A 438-nucleotide genomic window follows, 5' to 3' on the forward strand; every position below is an offset into this window, starting at 1 on the left:
CTTGAGCCGCTCTCTGCAGCCATCCGGATCGGCCTTTCCTCAGCACTAGACTGGAGGCCGGACCCCGCTGGACTGAATTTGCGGGAAAATACAACCAGAAGGTTGCCAAGCTCAGCCACACAATTAAAAATTGGATTTTTGTACTTAATGTAAAATCGATTTCTCTGAGTTTGATGGACACAGCGCTCCATAAATCATAACTAGTGGGTTATATTGCCTCCTCCCAGGAGTAGGACTAGGCAGATAAAAAAAAAAAACACCTGGCTACGCCCATGGGCCGTCCTTAGCTGGTATATAACCTCCCTCTCTGCTCTATGTAATCAGTTTAGTAGCCAGCAGTATTGGCACTCACTCCTCTATGGAGTTCTGATTCTTCTGTGTCCGTCAATGGAACTCAGAGAAATGGATTTTATGGTAAGTACAAAAATCCCATTTTCT

This window comes from Pelophylax lessonae, assembly GCF_965119305.1.
Source record: "Pelophylax lessonae genome assembly, chromosome: 6".
Taxonomy (NCBI): Eukaryota; Metazoa; Chordata; class Amphibia; order Anura; family Ranidae; genus Pelophylax; species Pelophylax lessonae.